Here is a 16,657-nt window from a genome sequence, read left to right as displayed (position 1 = left end):
GGCAGGAGGCTGGAGTCTTCAGGCTTGAGGCTAAGCAGGAGGCTTGAGTCCTCAGGCTTGAGGCTAGGCAGGAGGCTGGAGTCTTCAGGTTAGAGGTGAAGCAGGAGGCTGGAGTCTTCAGGCATGAGTCTAGGCAGGAGGCTGGAGTCTTCAGGCTTGAGGCTAAGCAGGAGGCTTAAGTCCTCAGGCTTGAGCCTAGGCAGGAGGCTGGAGTCTTCATGCTTGAGGCTAGGCAGAAGGCTGGAGTCTTCAGGATTCAGGCTAGGCAGGAGTCTGGTGCCTTCAGGCTTTAGGCTAGGAAGGAGGCTAGAGTCTTCAGGCTTGATGCTAGGCAGGAGGCTGGAGTGTTTAGGCTTGAGGCTAGGCAGGAGACTGGGGTCTTCAGGTTTGAGGCTAGGCAGGAGGCTGGAGTCTTCAGGTTAGAGGTGAAGCAGCAGGCTGGAGTCTTCCGACTAGAGGCTAGGCAGGAGGATGGAGTCTTCAGACTTGAGGCTAGGCTGGAGGCTGGAGTATTCAGGCTAGAAGCCAGGCAGGAGGCTGGAGTTTTCAGGCTTGAGGCTGCGCAAGAGGCTGGAGTCTTCAGGCGTGAGGCTAGGCAGGAGGCTGGAGTCTTCAGGCTTGAGGCTAAGCAGGAGGCTTGAGCCCTCAGGCTTGAGGCTAGGCAGGAGGCTGGAGTCTTCATGCTTGAGGCTAGGCAGAAGGCTGGAGTCTTCAGGATTGAGGCTAGGCAGGAGGCTGGAGACTTCAGGCTTGAGGCTAGGCAGGAGAGTTGAGTCCTCAGGCTTGAGGCTAGGCAGGAGGCTGGAGTCTTCATGCTTGAGACTAGGCAGGAGGCTGTAGTCTTCAGGATTGAGGCGGGGCAGGAGGCTGATGCCTTCAGGCTTTAGGCTAGGAAGGAGGCTGGAGTATTCAGGATTGAGGCTAGGCAGGAGGCTGGAGCCTTCAGGCGTGAGGCTAGGCAGGAGTCTGGGGTCTTCAGGATTGAGGCTAGGCAGGAGGCTGGAGACTTCAGGCTTGAGGCTAAGCAGGAGGCTTGAGTCTTCAGGCTAGAGGCTAGGCAGGAGGCTGGTGTTTTCAGGCAATAGGATAGGCAGGAAGCTGGAGTCTTCAGGCTGGTGGCTATGCAGCAGGCCGGATTCTTCAAGTTTGTGGCTCGGCAGGAGGCTGGAGTCTTCAGGATTGAGGTTAGGCAGGAGGCTGGAATGTTTAGGCTTGAGGCTAGGCAAGAGACTGGAGTCTTCAGGTTTGAGGCTAGGCAGGAGGCTGGAGTCTTCAGGTTAGAGGTGAAGCAGGAGGCTGGAGTCTTCCGACTAGAGGCTAGGCAGGAGGCTGGAGTCTTCAGACTTGCGGCTAGGCTGTAGGCTGGAGTATTCAGGCTAGAAGCTAGGCAGTAGGCTGGAGTTTTCAGGCTTGAGGCTACGCAAGAGGCTGCAGTCTTCAGGATTGAGGCTAGGCAGGAGGCTGGAGTATTCATGCTTGAGACTAGGCAGGAGGCTGTAGTCTTCAGGATTGAGGCTAGGCAGGAGGCTGGAGCCTTTAGGCGTGAGGCTAGGCAGGAGGCTGGAGTCTTCAGTCTTGAGGCTAGGCAGGAGGCTGGAGTGTTTAGGCTTGAGGCTAGGCAGGAGACTGGAGTCTTCAGGCTTGAGGATAGGCAGGAGGCTGGAGTCTTCAGGTTAGAGGTGAAGCAGGGGGCTGGAGTCTTCCGACTAGAGGCTAGGCAGGAGCTGGAGTCTTCAGACTTGAGGCTAGGCTGGAGGCTGGAGTATTCAGGCTAGAAGCTAGGCAGGAGGCTGGAGTCTTCAGGCTTGAGGCTAAGCAGGAGGCTTGAGTCATCAGGCTTGAGGCTAGGCCGGAGGCTGGAGTCTTCATGCTTGAGGCTAGGCAGGAGGCTGGAGTATTTAGGCTTGAGGCTAGGCAGGAGACTGGAGTCTTCAGGTTTGAGACTAGGCAGGAGTCTTATGCCTTCAGGCTTTAGGCTAGGAAGGAGGCCAGAGTCTTCAGGCTTGATGCTAGGCAGGAGGCTGGAGTGTTTAGTCTTGAGGCTAGGCAGGAGACTGGGGTCTTCAGGTTTGAGGCTAGGCAGGAGGATCGACTCTTCAGGTTAGAGGTGAAGCAGGAGGCTGGAGTCTTCCGACTAGAGGCTAGGCAGGAGGCTGTAGTCTTCAGACTTGAGGCTAGGCTGGAGGCTGGTGTATTCAGGCTAGAAGCTAGGTGGGAGGCTGGAGTCTTCAGGCGTGAGGCTAGGCAGGAGGCTGGTGTCTTCAGGCTTGAGGCAAGGCAGGAGGGTTGAGTCCTCAGGCTTGAGGAGAGGCAGGAGGCTGGATTCTTCATGCTTGAGACTAGGCAGGAGGCTGTAGTCTTCAGGAATTGAGGCGGGGCAGGAGGCTGGTGCCTTCAGGCTTTAGGCTAGGAAGGAGGCTGGAGTATTCAGGATTGAGGCTTGGCAGGAGGCTGCAGCCTTCAGGCGTGAGGATAGGCAGGAGGTTAGAGTCTTCTGGTTAGAGGTGAAGCAGGAGGCTGGAGTCTTCCGACTAGAGGCTAGGCAGGAGGCTGGAGTCTTCAGACTTGAGGCTAGGCTGGAGGCTGGAGTATTCAGGCTAGAAGCCTGGCAGGAGGCTGGAGTTTTCAGGCTTGAGGCTGCACAAGAGGCTGGAGTCTTCAGGCGTGAGGCTAGGCAGGAGGCTGGAGTCTTCAGGCTTGAGGCTAAGCAGGAGGCTTGAGTCCTCAGGCTTGAGGCTAGGCAGGAGGCTGGAGTCTTCAGGATTGAGGCTAGGCAGGAGGCTGGAGTCTTCAGGCTTGAGGCTAGGCAGGAGGGTTGAGTCCTCAGGCTTGAGGCTAGGCAGGAGGCTGGAGTCTTCAGATTAGAGGTGAAGCAGCAGTCTGGAGTCTTCCGACTAGAGGCTAGGCAGGAGGCTGGAGTCTTCAGTCTTGGGGCTAGGCTGGAGGCTGGAGTATTCAGGCTAGGAGCTAGGCAGGAGGCTGGAGTTTTCAGGCTTGAGGCTACGCAAGAGGCTGGAGTCTTCAGGCGTGAGGCTAGGCAGGAGGCTGGATTCTTCAGGCTTGAGGCTAGGCAGGAGGCTGGAGTGTTTAGGCTTGAGGCTAGGCAGGAGACTGGAGTCTTCAGGCTTGAGGCTAGGCAGGAGGCTGGAGTCTTCAGGTTAGAGGTGAAGCAGCAGTCTGGAGTCTTCCGACTACAGGCTAGGCAGGAGGCTGGAGTCTTAAGACTTGAGGCTAGGCTGGAGGCTGGAGTATTCAGGCTAGAAGCTAGGCAGGAGGCTGGAGTTTTCAGGCTTGTGGCTACGCAAGAGGTTGGAGTCTTCAGGCGTGAGGCTAGGCAGGAGGCTGGAGTCTTCAGGCTTGAGTCTAAGCAGGAGGTTTGAGTCCTCAGGCTTGAGGCTAGGCAGGAGGCTGGAGTCTTCATGCTTGAGGCTAGGCAGGAGTCTTCAGGATTGAGGCTAGGCTGGAGGCTGGAGTCTTCAGTCTTGAGGCTAGGCAGGAGAGTTGAGTCCTCTGGCTTGAGGCTAGGCAGGAGGCTGGAGTCTTCATGCTTGAGACTAGGCAGGAGGCTGTAGTCTTCAGGATTGAGGCTGGGCAGGAGGCTGGTGGCTTCAGGCTTTAGGCTAGGAAGGAGGCTGGAGTATTCAGGATTGAGGCTAGGCAGGAGGCTGGAGCCTTCAGGCATGAGGCTCGGCAGGAGGCTGGAGTCTTCAGGCTTGAGGCTAAGCAGGAGGCTGGTGCCTTCAGGCTTTAGGCTACGAAGGAGGCTGGAAAAATTCAGGATTGAGGCTAGGCAGGAGGCTGGAGTCTTCAGGCATCAGGATAGGCAGGAAGCTGGAGTCTTCAGGCTGGTGTCTATGCAGGAGGCTGGATTCTTCAGGTTTGTGGCTTGGCAGGAGGCTGGAGTCTTCAGGCTTGAGGCCAGGCAGGAGACTAGGGTCTTCAGGCCTGAATCTAGGCAGGAGGCTAGAGTCTTCAGCTTCAGGCTAGGCAGGAGGCTGGAGTGTATAGGCTTGAGGCTAGGCAGGAGACTGGAGTCTTCAGGCTTGAGGCTAGGCAGGAGGCTGGAGTCTTCAGGTTAGAGGTGAAGCAGCAGTCTGGAGTCTTCCGACTACAGGCTAGGCAGGAGGCTGGAGTCTTAAGACTTGAGGCTAGGCTGGAGGCTTGAGTATTCAGGCTAGAAGCTAGGCAGGAGGCTGGAGTTTTCAGGCTTGAGGCTACGCAAGAGGTTGGAGTCTTCAGGCGTGAGGCTAGGCAGGAGGCTGGAGTCTTCAGGCTTCAGTCTAAGCAGGAGGCTTGAGTCCTCAGGCTTGAGGCTAGGCAGGAGGCTGGAGTCTTCATGCTTGAGGCTAGGCAGGAGTCTTCAGGATTGAAGCTAGGCTGGAGGCTGGAGTCTTCAGGCTTGAGGCTAAGCAGGAGGCTGGTGCCTTCAGGCTTTAGGCTACGAAGGAAGCTGGAAAAATTCAGGTTTGAGGCTTGGCAGGAGACTGGAGTCTTCAGGCATCAGGACAGGCAGGAAGCTGGAGTCTTCAGGCTGGTGTCTATGCAGGAGGCTGGATTCTTCGGGTTTGTGGCTCGGCAGGAGGCTGGAGTCTTCAGTCTTGAGGCCAGGCAGGAGGCTAGGGTCTTCAGGCCTGAATCCAGGCAGGAGGCTAGAGTCTTCAGGCTTGAGGCTAGGCAGGAGGCTGGAGTGTTTAGGCTTGAGGCTAGGCAGAATACTGGAGTCTTCAGGTTTGAGGCTAGGCAGGAGGCTGGAGTCTTCAGGTTATAGGTGAAGCAGGAGGCTGGAGTCTTCAGGCGTGAGGCTAGGCAGGAGGCTGGAGTCTTCAGGCTTGAGGCTAAGCAGGAGGCTTAAGTCCTCAGGCTTGAGCCTAGGCAGGAGGCTGGAGTCTTCATGCTTGAGGCTAGGCAGAAGGCTGGAGTCTTCAGGATTCAGGCTAGGCAGGAGTCTGGTGCCTTCAGGCTTTAGGCTAGGAAGGAGGCTAGAGTCTTCAGGCTTGATGCTAGGCAGGAGGCTGGAGTGTTTAGGCTTGAGGCTAGGCAGGAGACTGGGGTCTTCAGGTTTGAGGCTAGGTAGGAGGCTGGAGTCTTCAGGTTAGAGGTGAAGCAGCAGGCTGGAGTCTTCCGACTAGAGGCTAGGCAGGAGGCTGGAGCCTTCAGACTTGAGGCTAGGCTGGAGGCTGGAGTATTCAGGCTAGAAGCTAGGCAGGAGGCTGGCGTTTTCAGGCTTGAGGCTACGCAAGAGGCTGGAGTCTTCAGGCGTGAGGCTAGGCAGGAGGCTGGAGTCTTCAGGCTTGAGGCTAAGCAGGAGGCTTGAGTCCTCAGGCTTGAGGCTAGGCAGGAGGCTGGAGTCTTCATGCTTGAGGCTAGGCAGAAGGCTGGAGTCTTCAGGATTGAGGCTAGGCAGGAGGCTGGAGTCTTCAGGCTTGAGGCTAGGTAGGAGGCTGGAGTCTTCAGGTTAGAGGTGAAGCAGCAGGCTGGAGTCTTCAGGCGTGAGGCTAGGCAGGAGGCTGGAGTCTTCAGGCTTGAGGCTAAGCAGGAGGCTTGAGTCCTCAGGCTTGAGGCTAGGCAGGAGGCTGGAGCCTTCAGACTTGCGGCTAAGCTGTAGGCTTGAGTATTCAGGCTAGAAGCTAGGCAGGAGGCTGGAGTCTTCAGGGTTGAGGCTAGGCAGGAGGCTGGAGTCTTCATGCTTGAGACTAGGCAGGAGGCTGTAGTCGTCAGGATTGAGGCGCGGCAGGAGGCTGGTGCCTTCAGGCTTTAGGCTAGGAAGGAGGCTGGAGTATTCAGGATTGAGGCTAGGCAGGAGGCTGGAGCCTTCAGGTGTGAGGCTAGGCAGGAGGCTGGAGTCTTCAGGCTTGAGGCTAGGCAGGAGGCTGGAGTGTTTAGGCTTGAGGCTAGGCAGGAGACTTGAGTCTTCAGGCTTGAGGCTAGGCAGGAGGCTGGAGTCTTCAGGTTAGAGGTGAAGCAGCAGGCTGGAGTCTTCCGACTAGAGGCTAGGCAGGAGGCTGGAGTCTTCAGGCGTGAGGCTAGGCTGGAGGCTGGAGTATTCAGGCTAGAAGCTAGGCAGGAGGCTGGAGTTTTCAGGCTTGAGGCTACGCAAGAGGCTGGAGTCTTCAGGCGTGAGGCTAGGCAGGAGGCTGGAGTCTTCAGCCTTGAGGCTAAGCAGGAGGCTTGAGTCCTCAGGCTTCAGGCCAGGCAGGAGGCTAGGGTCTTCAGGCCTGAATCTAGGCAGGAGGCTAGAGTCTTTAGGCTTGAGGCTAGGCAGGAGGCTGGAGTGTTTAGGCTTGAGGCTAGGCAGGAGACTGGAGTCTTCAGGTCTGAGTCTAGGCAGGAGTCTGGTGCCTTCAGGCTTTAGGCTAGGAAGGAGGCCAGAGTCTTCAGGCTTGATGCTAGGCAGGAGGCTGGAGTGTTTAGGCTTGAGGCTAGGCAGGAGACTGGCGTCTTCAGGTTTGAGGCTAGGCAGGAGGATGGACTCTTCAGGTTAGAGGTGAAGCAGGAGGCTGGAGTCTTCCGACTAGAGGCTAGGCAGGAGGCTGTAGTCTTCAGACTTGAGGCTAGGCTGGAGGCTGGTGTATTCAGGCTAGAAGCTAGGCGGGAGGCTGGAGTCTTCAGGCGTGAGGCTAGGCAGGAGCCTGGAGTCTTCAGGCTTGAGGCTAGGCAGGAGGGTTGAGTCCTCAGGCTTGAGGAGAGGCAGGAGGCTGGATTCTTCATGCTTGAGACTAGGCAGGAGGCTGTAGTCTTCAGGAATTGAGGCGGGGCAGGAGGCTGGTGCCTTCAGGCTTTAGGCTAGGAAGGAGGCTGGAGTATTCAGGATTGAGGCTTGGCAGGAGGCTGCAGCCTTCAGGCGTGAGGATAGGCAGGAGGTTAGAGTCTTCAGGTTAGAGGTGAAGCAGGAGGCTGGAGTCTTCCGACTAGAGGCTAGGCAGGAGGCTGTAGTCTTCAGACTTGAGGCTAGGCTGGAGGCTGGTGTATTCAGGCTAGAAGCTAGGCGGGAGGCTGGAGTCTTCAGGCGTGAGGCTAGGCAGGAGGCTGGAGTCTTCAGGCTTGAGGCTAGGCAGGAGGGTTGAGTCCTCAGGCTTGAGGAGAGGCAGGAGGCTGGATTCTTCATGCTTGAGACTAGGCAGGAGGCTGTAGTCTTCAGGAATTGAGGCGGGGCAGGAGGCTGGTGCCTTCAGGCTTTAGGCTAGGAAGGAGGCTGGAGTATTCAGGATTGAGGCTTGGCAGGAGGCTGCAGCCTTCAGGCGTGAGGATAGGCAGGAGGTTAGAGTCTTCAGGTTAGAGGTGAAGCAGGAGGCTGGAGTCTTCCGACTAGAGGCTAGGCAGGAGGCTGGAGTCTTCAGACTTGAGGCTAGGCTGGAGGCTGGCGTAATCAGGCTAGAAGCTAGGCAGAAGGCTGGAGTTTTCAGGCTTGAGGCTAGGCTGGAGGCTGGAGCCTTCAGACTTGAGGTTAGACAGGAGGCTAGAGTCTTCAAACTTGAGGCTACGCAAGAGGCTGGAGTCTTCAGGCGTGAGGGTAGGCAGAAGGCTGGAGTCTTCAGGATTGAGGCTAGGCAGGAGGCTGGTGCCTTCAGGCTTAGGCTAGGAAGGAGGCTAGAGTATTCAGGATTGATGCTAGGCAGGAGGCTGGAGTCTTCAGGTTACAGGTGAAGCAGGAGGCTGGAGTCTTCCGACTAGAGGCTAGGCAGGAGGCTGTAGTCTTCAGACTTGAGGCCAGGCTGGAGGCTGGAATATTCAGGGTTGAGGCTAGGCAGGAGGCTGGAGTCTTCAGGCGTGAGGCTACACAAGAGGCTGGAGTCTACAGCATTGAGGCTAGGCAGGAGGCTGGAGTCTTCAGGGTTGAGGCTAGGCAGGAGGGTTGAGTACTCAGGCTTGAGGCTAGGCAGGAGGCTGGAGTCTTCATGCTTGAGTCTAGGCAGGAGGCTGTAGTCGTCAGGATTGAGGCGCGGCAGGAGGCTTGTGCCTTCAGGCTTTAGGCTAGGAAGGAGGCTGGAGTATTCAGGATTGAGGCTAGGCAGGAGGCTGGAGCCTTCAGGCGTGAGGCTAGGCAGGAGGCTGGAGTCTTCAGGCTTGAGGCTAGGCAGGAGGCTGGAGTGTTTAGGCTTGAGGCTAGGCAGGAGACTTGAGTCTTCAGGCTTGAGGCTAGGCAGGAGGCTGGAGTCTTCAGGTTAGAGGTGAAGCAGCAGGCTGGAGTCTTCCGACTAGAGGCTAGGCAGGAGGCTGGAGTCTTCAGACTTGAGGCTAGGCTGGAGGTTGGAGTATTCAGGCTAGAAGCTAGGCAGGAGGCTGCAGTTTTCAGGCTTGAGGCTACGCAAGAGGCTGGAGTCTTCAGGCGTGAGGCTAGGCAGGAGGCTGGAGTCTTCAGGCTTGAGGCTAAGCAGGAGGCTTGAGTCCTCAGGCTTGAGGCTAGGAAGGAGGCTGGAGTCTTCATGCTTGAGGCTAGGCAGGAGGCTGGACTCTTCAGGCTTGAGGCTTGGCAGGAGGATAGAGTCTTCAGGCCTGAATCCAGGCAGGAGGCTAGAGTCTTCAGGCTTGAGGCTAGGCAGGAGGCTGGAGTGTTTAGGCTTGAGGCTAGGCAGGAGACTGGAGTCTTCAGGCTTGAGGCTAGGCAGGAGGCTGGAGTCTTCAGGTTAGAGGTGAAGCAGCAGTCTGGAGTCTTCCAACTAGAGGCTAGGCAGGAGGCTGGAGTCTTAAGTCTTGAGGCTAGGCTGGAAGCTGGAGTATTCAGGCTAGAAGCTAGGCAGGAGGCTGGAGTTTTCAGGCTTGAGGCTACGCAAGAGGCTTGAGTCATCAGGCGTGAGGCTAGGCAGGAGGCTGGATTCTTCAGGCTTGAGGCTAGGCAGGAGGCTGGAGTGTTTAGGCTTGAGGCTAGGCAGGAGACTGGAGTCTTCAGGCTTGAGGCTAGGCAGGAGGCTGGAGTCTTCAGGTTAGAGGTGAAGCAGCAGTCTGGAGTCTTCCGACTACAGGCTAGGCAGGAGGCTGGTGTCTTCAGACTTGAGGCTAGGCTGGAGGCTGGAGTATTCAGGCTAGAAGCTAGGCAGGAGGCTGGAGTTTTCAGGCTTGAGGCTACGCAAGAGGTTGGAGTCTTCAGGCGTGAGGCTAGGCAGGAGGCTGGAGTCTTCAGGCTTGAGTCTAAGCAGGAGACTTGAGTCTTCAGGCTTGAGGCTAGGCAGGAGGCTGGAGTCTTCAGGTTAGAGGTGAAGCAGCAGGCTGGAGTCTTCCGACTAGAGGCTAGGCTGGAGGCTGGAGTCTTCAGACTTGAGGCTAGGCTGGAGGCTGGAGTATTCAGGCTACAAGCTAGGCAGGAGGCTGGAGTCTTCAGGCTTGAGGCTAAGCAGGAGGCTTGAGTCCTCAGGCTTGAGGCTAGGCAGGAGGCTGGAGTCTTCATGCTTGAGGCTAGGCAGGAGTCTTCAGGATTGAGGCTAGGCTGGAGGCTGGATTCTTCAGTCTTGAGGCTAGGCAGGAGGGTTGAGTCCTCTGGCTTGAGGCTAGGCAGGAGGCTCGAGTCTTCATGCTTGACACTAGGCAGGAGGCTGTAGTCTTCAGGATTGAGGCGGGGCAGGAGGCTGGTGCCTTCAGGCTTTAGGCTAGGAAGGAGGCTGGAGTGTTTAGGCTTGAGGCTAGGCAGGAGACTGGAGTCTTCAGGCTTGAGGCTAGGCAGGAGGCTGGAGTCTTCAGGTTAGAGGTGAAGCAGCAGTCTGGAGTCTTCCAACTAGAGGCTAGGCAGGAGGCTGGAGTCTTAAGTCTTGAGGCTAGGCTGGAAGCTGGAGTATTCAGGCTAGAAGCTAGGCAGGAGGCTGGAGTTTTCAGGCTTGAGGCTACGCAAGAGGCTTGAGTCATCAGGCGTGAGGCTAGGCAGGAGGCTGGATTCTTCAGGCTTGAGGCTAGGCAGGAGGCTGGAGTGTTTAGGCTTGAGGCTAGGCAGGAGACTGGAGTCTTCAGGCTTGAGGCTAGGCAGGAGGCTGGAGTCTTCAGGTTAGAGGTGAAGCAGCAGTCTGGAGTCTTCCGACTACAGGCTAGGCAGGAGGCTGGTGTCTTCAGACTTGAGGCTAGGCTGGAGGCTGGAGTATTCAGGCTAGAAGCTAGGCAGGAGGCTGGAGTTTTCAGGCTTGAGGCTACGCAAGAGGTTGGAGTCTTCAGGCGTGAGGCTAGGCAGGAGGCTGGAGTCTTCAGGCTTGAGTCTAAGCAGGAGACTTGAGTCTTCAGGCTTGAGGCTAGGCAGGAGGCTGGAGTCTTCAGGTTAGAGGTGAAGCAGCAGGCTGGAGTCTTCCGACTAGAGGCTAGGCTGGAGGCTGGAGTCTTCAGGCTTGAGGCTAAGCAGGAGGCTTGAGTCCTCAGGCTTGAGGCTAGGCAGGAGGCTGGAGTCTTCATGCTTGAGGCTAGGCAGGAGTCTTCAGGATTGAGGCTAGGCTGGAGGCTGGATTCTTCAGTCTTGAGGCTAGGCAGGAGGGTTGAGTCCTCTGGCTTGAGGCTAGGCAGGAGGCTCGAGTCTTCATGCTTGAGACTAGGCAGGAGGCTGTAGTCTTCAGGATTGAGGCGGGGCAGGAGGCTGGTGCCTTCAGGCTTTAGGCTAGGAAGGAGGCTGGAGTATTCAGGATTGAGGCTAGGCAGGAGGCTGGAGTCTTCAGGCTTGAGGCTAGGCAGGAGGCTGGTGCCTTCAGGCTTTAGGCTAGGAAGGAGGCTAGAGTTTTCAGGCTTGATGCTAGGCAGGAGGCTGGAGTGTTTAGGCTTGAGGCTAGGCAGGAGACTGGGGTCTTCAGGTTTGAGGCTAGGCAGGAGGCTGGACTCTTCAGGTTACAGGTGAAGCAGGAGGCTGGAGTCTTCCGACTAGAGGCTAGGCAGGAGGCTGTAGTCTTCAGACTTGAGGCCAGGCTGGAGGCTGGAATATTCAGGGTTGAGGCTACGCAGGAGGCTAGAGTCTTCAGGTTGGAGGCTAGGCAGGAGGCTGGATTCTTCAAGCTTGAGGCTAGGCAGGAGGCTGGAGTCTTCATTCTTGAGGCAAGGCAGAAGGCTGGAGTCTTCAGGCTTGAGGCTAGGCAGGAGGCTGGAGTCTTCAGGTTAGAGGTGAAGCAGCAGGCTGGAGTCTTCCGACTAGAGGCTAGGCAGGAGGCTGGAGACTTCAGACTTGAGGCTAGGCTGGAGGCTGGAGTATTCAGGCTAGAAGCTAGGCAGGAGGCTGGAGTCTTCAGGCTTGAGGCTAAGCAGGAGGCTTGATTCCTCAGGCTTGAGGCAAGGCAGGAGGCTGGAGTCTTCATGCTTGAGGCTAGGCAGAAGGCTGGAGTCTTCAGGATTGAGGCTAGGCAGGAGGCTGGAGCCTTCAGGCATGAGGCTAGGCAGGAGGCTGGAGTCTTCAGGCTTGAGGCTAAGCAGGAGGCTGGTGCCTTCAGGCTTTAGGCTACGAAGGAGGCTGGAAAAATTCAGGATTGAGGCTAGGCAGGAGGCTGGAGTCTTCAGGTTTGTGGCTAGGCAGGAGGCTGGAGACTTCAGGCTTGAGGCCAGGCAGGAGGCTAGGGTCTTCAGGCCTGAATCTTGGCAGGAGGCTAGAGTCTTCAGCTTGAGGCTAGGCAGGAGGCTGGAGTGTTTAGGCTTGAGGCTAGGCAGGAGACTGGAGTCTTCAGGTTTGAGGCTCGGCAGGAGGCTGGAGTCTTCAGGTTAGAGGTGAAGCAGGAAGCTGGAGTCTTCCGACTAGAGGCTAGGCAGGAGGCTGGAGCCTTCAGACTTGCAGCTAGGCTGTAGGCTTGAGTATTCAGGCTAGAATCTAGGCAGGAGGCTGGAGCTTTCAGGGTTGAGGCTACGCAGGAGGCTGGAGTCTTCAGGCGTGAGGCTAGGCAGGAGGCTGGATTCTTCAGGCTTGAGGCTAAGCAGGAGGCTTAAGTCCTCAGGCTTGAGCCTAGGCAGGAGGCTGGAGTCTTCATTCTTGAGGCAAGGCAGAAGGCTGGAGTCTTCAGGATTGAGGCTAGGCAGGAGTCTGGTGCCTTCAGCCTTTAGGCTAGGAAGGAGACTAGAGTCTTCAGGCTTGATGCTAGGCAGGAGGCTGGAGTGTTTAGGCTTGACGCTAGGCAGGAGACTGGGGTCTTCAGGTTTGAGGCTAGGCAGGAGGATGGACTCTTCAGGTTAGAGGTGAAGCAGGAGGCTGGAGTCTTCCGACTAGAGGCTAGGGAGGAGGCTGGAGTCTTCAGACTTGAGGCTAGGCTGGAGGCTGGAGTGTTCAGGCTAGAAGCTAGGCGGGAGGCTGGAGTTTTCAGGCTTGAGGCTACGCAAGAGGCTTGAGTCTTCAGGCGTGAGGCTACGCAGGAGGCTGGATTCTTCAGGCTTGAGGCTAGGCAGGAGGCTGGAGTGTTTAGGCTTGAGGCTAGGCAGGAGACTGGAGTCTTCAGGCTTGAGGCTAGGCAGGAGGCTGGAGTCTTCAGGTTAGAGGTGAAGCAGCAGTCTGGAGTCTTCCGACTACAGGCTAGGCAGGAGGCTGGAGTCTTCAGACTTGAGGCTAGGCTGGAGGCTGGAGTATTCAGGCTAGAAGCTAGGCAGGAGGCTGGAGTTTTCAGGCTTGAGGCTACGCAAGAGGTTGGAGTCTTCAGGCGTGAGGCTAGGCAGGAGGCTGGAGTCTTCAGGCTTGAGTCTAAGCAGGAGACTTGAGTCTTCAGGCTTGAGGCTAGGCAGGAGGCTGGAGTCTTCAGGTTAGAGGTGAAGCAGCAGGCTGGAGTCTTCCGACTAGAGGCTAGGCAGGAGGCTGGAGTCTTCAGACTTGAGGCTAGGCTGGAGGCTGGAGTATTCAGGCTAGAAGCTAGGCAGGAGGCTGGAGTCTTCAGGCTTGAGGCTAAGCAGGAGGCTTGAGTCCTCAGGCTTGAGGCTAGGCAGGAGGCTGGAGTCTCCATGCTTGAGGTTAGGCAGGAGTCTTCAGGATTGAGGCTAGGCTGGAGGCTGGAGTCTTCAGTCTTGAGGATAGGCAGGAGGGTTGAGTCCTCTGGCTTGAGGCTAGGCAGGAGGCTGGAGTCTTCATGCTTGAGACTAGGCAGGAGGCTGTAGTCTTCAGGATTGAGGCGGGGCAGGAGGCTGGTGCCTTCAGGCTTTAGGCTAGGAAGGAGGCTGGAGTATTCAGGATTGAGGCTAGGCAGGAGGCTGGAGCCTTCAGGCATGAGGCTAGGCAGGAGGCTGGAGTCTTCAGGCTTGAGGCTAAGCAGGAGGCTGGTGCCTTCAGGCTTTAGGCTACGAAGGAGGCTGGAAAAATTCAGGATTGAGGCTAGGCAGGAGGCTGGAGTCTTCAGGCATCAGGATAGGCAGGAAGCTGGAGTCTTCAGGCTGGTGTCTATGCAGGAGGCTGGATTCTTCAGGTTTGTGGCTAGGCAGGAGGCTGGAGTCTTCAGGCTTGAGGCCAGGCAGGATACTAGGGTCTTCAGGCCTGAATCTAGGCAGGAGGCTAGAGTCTTCAGCTTGAGGCTCGGCAGGAGGCTGGATTCTTCAGGTTGGAGGTGAAGCAGGAGGCTGGAGTCTTCCGACTAGAGGCTAGGCAGGAGGCTGGAGCCTTCAGACTTGCGGCTAGGCTGTAGGCTGGAGTCTTCAGGCGTGAGGCTAGGCAGGAGGCTGGATTCTTCAGGGTTGAGGCTAAGCAGGAGGCTTAAGTCCTCGGGCTTGAGCCTAGGCAGGAGGCTGGAGTCTTCATTCTTGAGGCAAGGCAGAAGTCTGGAGTCTTCAGGCTTGAGGCTAGGCAGGAGGCTGGAGTCTTCAAGTTAGAGGTGAAGCAGCAGGCTGGAGTCTTCCGACTAGAGGCTAGGCAGGAGGCTGGAGTCTTCAGACTTGAGGCTAGGCTGGAGGCTGGAGTATTCAGGCTAGAAGCTAGGCAGGAGGCTGGAGTCTTCAGGCTTGAGGCTAAGCAGGAGGCTTGAGTCCTCAGGCTTGAGGCTAGGCAGGAGGCTGGAGTCTTCATGCTTGAGGCTAGGCAGAAGGCTGGAGTCTTCAGGATTGAGGCTAAGCAGGAGGCTTGAGTCCTCAGGCTTGAGGCTAGGCAGGAGGCTGGAGTCTTCATGCTTGAGGCTAGGCAGGAGTCTGGTGCCTTCAGCCTTTAGGCTAGGAAGGAGACTAGAGTCTTTAGGCTTGATGCTAGGCAGGAGGCTGGAGTGTTTAGGCTTGACGCTAGGCAGGAGACTGGGGTCTTCAGGTTTGAGGCTAGGCAGGAGGATGGACTCTTCAGGTTAGAGGTGAAGCAGGAGGCTGGAGTCTTCCGACTGGAGGCTAGGCAGGAGGCTGGAGACTTCAGGCTTGAGGCTAGGCAGGAGGGTTGAGTCCTCAGGCTTGAGGCTAGGCAGGAGGCTGAAGTCTTCATGCTTGAGACTAGGCAGGAGGCTGTAGTCTTCAGAATTGAGGCGGGGCAGGAGGCTGGTACCTTCAGGCTTTAGGCTAGGAAGGAAGCTGGTGTATTCAGGATTGAGGCTAGGCAGGAGGCTGGAGCCTTCAGGCGTGAGGATAGGCAGGAGGTTAGACTCTTCAGGTTAGAGGTGAAGCAGGAGGCTGGAGTCTTCCGACGAGACGCTAGGCAGGGGGCTGGAGTTTTCAGACTTGAGGCTAGGCTGGAGGCTGGCGTAATCAGGCTAGAAGCTAGGCAGAAGGCTGGAGTTTTCAGGCTTCAGGCTAGGCTGGAGGCTGGAGCCTTCAGACTTGAGGTTAGACAGGAGGCTAGAGTCTTCAAACTTGAGGCTACACAAGAGGCTGGAGTCTTCAGGCGTGAGGGTAGGCAGGAGGCTGGAGTCTTCAGGCTTGAGGCTAAGCTGGAGGCTTGAGTCCTCAGGCTTGAGGCTAGGCAGGAGGCTGGAGTCTTCATGCTTGAGGCTAGGCAGGAGGCTGGAGACTTCAGGATTGAGGCTACGCAAGAGGCTGGAGTCTTCAGGCGTGAGGCTAGGCAGGAGGCTGTAGTCTTCAGGCTTGAGGCTAAGCAGGAGGCTTGAGTCCTCAGGCTTGAGGCTACGCAGGAGGCTGGTCTTCAGGATTGAGGCTAGGCACGAGGCTGGTGCCTTCAGGCTTTATGCTAGGAAGGAGGCTAGAGTCTTCAGGCTTGATGCTAGGCAGGAGGCTGGAGTGTTTAGGCTTGAGGCTAGGCAGGAGACTGGGGTCTTCAGGTTTGAGACTAGGCAGGAGGCTGGAGTCTTCAGGTTACAGGTGAAGCAGGAGGCTGGAGTCTTCCGACTAGAGGCTAGGCAGGAGGCTGGAGTCTTCAGGCTTGAGGCCAGGCAGGATACTAGGGTCTTCAGGCCTGAATCTACGCAGGAGGCTAGAGTCTTCAGCTTGAGGCTCGGCAGGAGGCTGGATTCTTCAGGTTAGAGGTGAAGCAGGAGGCTGGAGTCTTCCGACTAGAGGCTAGGCAGGAGGCTGGAGCCTTCAGACTTGCGGCTAGGCTGTAGGCTGGAGTCTTCAGGCGTGAGGCTAGGCAGGAGGCTGGATTCTTCAGGGTTGAGGCTAAGCAGGAGGCTTAAGTCCTCGGGCTTGAGCCTAGGCAGGAGGCTGGAGTTTTCATTCTTGAGGCAAGGCAGAAGGCTGGAGTCTTCAGGCTTGAGGCTAGGCAGGAGGCTGGAGTCTTCAGGTTAGAGGTGAAGCAGCAGGCTGGAGTCTTCCGACTAGAGGCTAGGCAGGAGGCTGGAGTCTTCAGACTTGAGGCTAGGCTGGAGGCTGGAGTATTCAGGCTAGAAGCTAGGCAGGAGGCTGGAGTCTTCAGGCTTGAGGCTAAGCAGGAGGCTTGAGTCCTCAGGCTTGAGGCTAGGCAGGAGGCTGGAGTCTTCATGCTTGAGGCTAGGCAGAAGGCTGGAGTCTTCAGGATTGAGGCTAAGCAGGAGGCTTGAGTCCTCAGGCTTGAGGCTAGGCAGGAGGCTGGAGTCTTCATGCTTGAGGCTAGGCAGGAGGCTGGAGTCTTCTGTCTTGAGGCCAGGCAGGAGGCTAGGGTCTTCAGGCCTGAATCTTGGCAGGAGGCTAGAGTCTTCAGCTTGAGGCTAGACAGGAGGCTGGAGTGTTTAGGCTTGAGGCTAGGCAGGAGACTGGAGTCTTCAGGTTTGAGGCTCGGCAGGAGGCTGGAGTCTTCAGGTTAGAGGTGAAGCAGGAAGCTGGAGTCTTCCGACTAGAGGCTAGGCAGGAGGCTGGAGCCTTCAGACTTGCAGCTAGGCTGTAGGCTCGAGTATTCAGGCTAGAATCTAGGAAGGAGGCTGGAGTCTTCATGCTTGAGGCTAGGCAGGAGGCTGGATTCTTCAGGCTTGAGGCTAAGCAGGAGGCTTAAGTCCTCAGGCTTGAGCCTAGGCAGGAGGCTGGAGTCTTCATTCTTGAGGCAAGGCAGAAGGCTGGAGTCTTCAGGATTGAGGCTAGGCAGGAGTCTGGTGCCTTCAGCCTTTAGGCTAGGAAGGAGACTAGAGTCTTTAGGCTTGATGCTAGGCAGGAGGCTGGAGTGTTTAGGCTTGACGCTAGGCAGGAGACTGGGGTCTTCAGGTTTGAGGCTAGGCAGGAGGATGGACTCTTCAGGTTAGAGGTGAAGCAGGAGGCTGGAGTCTTCCGACTGGAGGCTAGGCAGGAGGCTGTAGTCTTCAGACTTGAGGCTAGGCTGGAGGCTGGAGTATTCAGGCTAGAAGCTAGGCGGGAGGCTGGAGTCTTCAGGCGTGAGGCTAGGCAGGAGTCTGGAGTCTTCAGGCTTGAG

Source organism: Mobula birostris, chromosome 1, assembly GCF_030028105.1.
Source record: "Mobula birostris isolate sMobBir1 chromosome 1, sMobBir1.hap1, whole genome shotgun sequence".
Classification (NCBI taxonomy): domain Eukaryota; kingdom Metazoa; phylum Chordata; class Chondrichthyes; order Myliobatiformes; family Myliobatidae; genus Mobula; species Mobula birostris.
This window is presented reverse-complemented; position numbering follows the sequence as displayed.